The sequence below is a fragment of the Panthera pardus genome, unplaced genomic scaffold (assembly GCF_024362965.1).
Source record: "Panthera pardus isolate Hobbes unplaced genomic scaffold, ASM2436296v1 HiC_scaffold_13, whole genome shotgun sequence".
In the NCBI taxonomy this organism is placed as follows: Eukaryota; Metazoa; Chordata; class Mammalia; order Carnivora; family Felidae; genus Panthera; species Panthera pardus.
The window spans coordinates 101,450,629-101,452,407 of NW_026526688.1; the positions used below are offsets into that span (position 1 = coordinate 101,450,629).

At 36.5% G+C, this 1,779-nt stretch overlaps 1 pseudogene; it reads left to right on the forward strand.

Moving 5' to 3' along the window:
• Positions 1 to 1,319: 1,319 nt before the first annotated feature.
• LOC128776790 (U6 spliceosomal RNA) lies at positions 1,320 to 1,418 on the forward strand (annotated as a pseudogene).
• Positions 1,419 to 1,779: the final 361 nt, after the last annotated feature.

Here is a 1,779-nt window from a genome sequence, read left to right on the forward strand (position 1 = left end):
GCCAAGCGCTCAAGATTGAACTTGTGTTAAAACTCTTCTTATCAAATTCTGTGAAGATGACAGTGGTGGAAGAGGCATAGCTTTTAGATCTTCCCAAATTCCAACATAAAAAAGACAGTGGACAGCATTTACAACAAAGCTAGGTGACAAGGTACTCCAGGAACCCCAAAAATGCAAACCAGCAAGAGCCACAAGACCAGCGCATCATCAGCACCTGTTTCAGAGAAAACATAGAAAAGCTACGGGATGATTCACAACCTGACAATAAGAGACCCTAAAATGGCCACCAGATACTCATGGGGAGGCACAGGGGCCAGTAAGAGCAACCACAGAAATGAGAGGGAGTCATCCCTAGATTAGCAGATGAGGCAAGGGTCCTGCAGTAAGTCAGGCTGATCGCTTAGCAGCACCACCTTCCCACCTTCCACAGGGGCTCACACTCAGATGGAATAGGAGGGGCTAAATCAAAATTGATCAGGAAGAAACAACATAGATGGAGGAAAGAGAGGGTCCAGATAAAAGTGGGCCAGACCAATAGAGCAAAAAACCAAAAACAACTCAGAAAAATCACCTTAAAAAATTAAAAAAAAATTTTTTTAACACTGCACAGAAACACTGTTGTTAAAACAGATATCCTTCTGATAATCAGGAGAACTAAATTTATATAAAAATGAATAACAGAAATGTTTCAAGGCCAAAACCCAAAGATATTACATGTTTTCAATAAAAAGTCCTATTTGAGAATTTTTCACATCCTGTGAGGATGAAGTAAATTATAGTTTTTGTCACCTTCAATTTCATGAGGAGGAAAAAAATTAAAAATCATAATAAATTACTTTTAATATTGACATAACAGAATTTAAAGAGAAAGGAAAATGGGAAATATTTAAAACATTTTCGTTTCACTAATCATCTTTCAATTTGTGACTACTAAACTTACTATATCAATTTTCCAAATTATTTTCAGATGTATTCTTGATTCCTACTTCTTCCTCTTATATTTGATTTTGGTCTTGATTTCAGTCACATATTGACTTTAACTCCTGGCTCTTTAGCATTTGGAAAAAATATGTATCAGTTCATCTCAATCCTATAAGATTTATGGTCTGGATGACAAAAAAAGGACATGAATTCTTAGTGGGTTACTTACTCCCAAAAGAAGAATAAGAGAAAGAGGCTGGGATGTGCCCCCTCAACCTCTCTAGACCCATCAATCAGATTAAGTCTTTATCAATTATTTACTGCTGTTTAAAAGTCACCTGAAAGCTCAGTGTCTTAAAAGGACAAAAATTTTATCTGTTCACAGTACCATGGGTTGTGCTTGCTTCAGCAGGCACTAGAATTGGAACAATAAAGAGAAAGTTAGCATAGCCCCTGTGCAAAATAACGTGCAAATTCATGAAGCATTCCATGTTGTTAAGGGGTCAAATCATCAAGAAGATATAATAATTGTAAATATAGGCACTGAACATCAGAGCACCAAAATATATTAAGCAAATAGTAACAATTCTGTAGGGAGAAGTTGACAACAATATAATAATAGTAGGAGACTTCAATACCTCACTTTCAGCAGTGGATAGTTCAGCCAGAGAGAATATCAACAAGAAAATGTTGAACTTGAACCGTACATTGGACCAAATGGACCTAACAGACATATACAGAATGTTCTGTCCATGAGCAACAGAATATGCATTCTTCTCAAGTGCACACAGAACCTTCTCCAAGATAGATCAGATGATAGGCCACAAAGCAAGTCTTAGCAAATTAAGAAGACTGAAA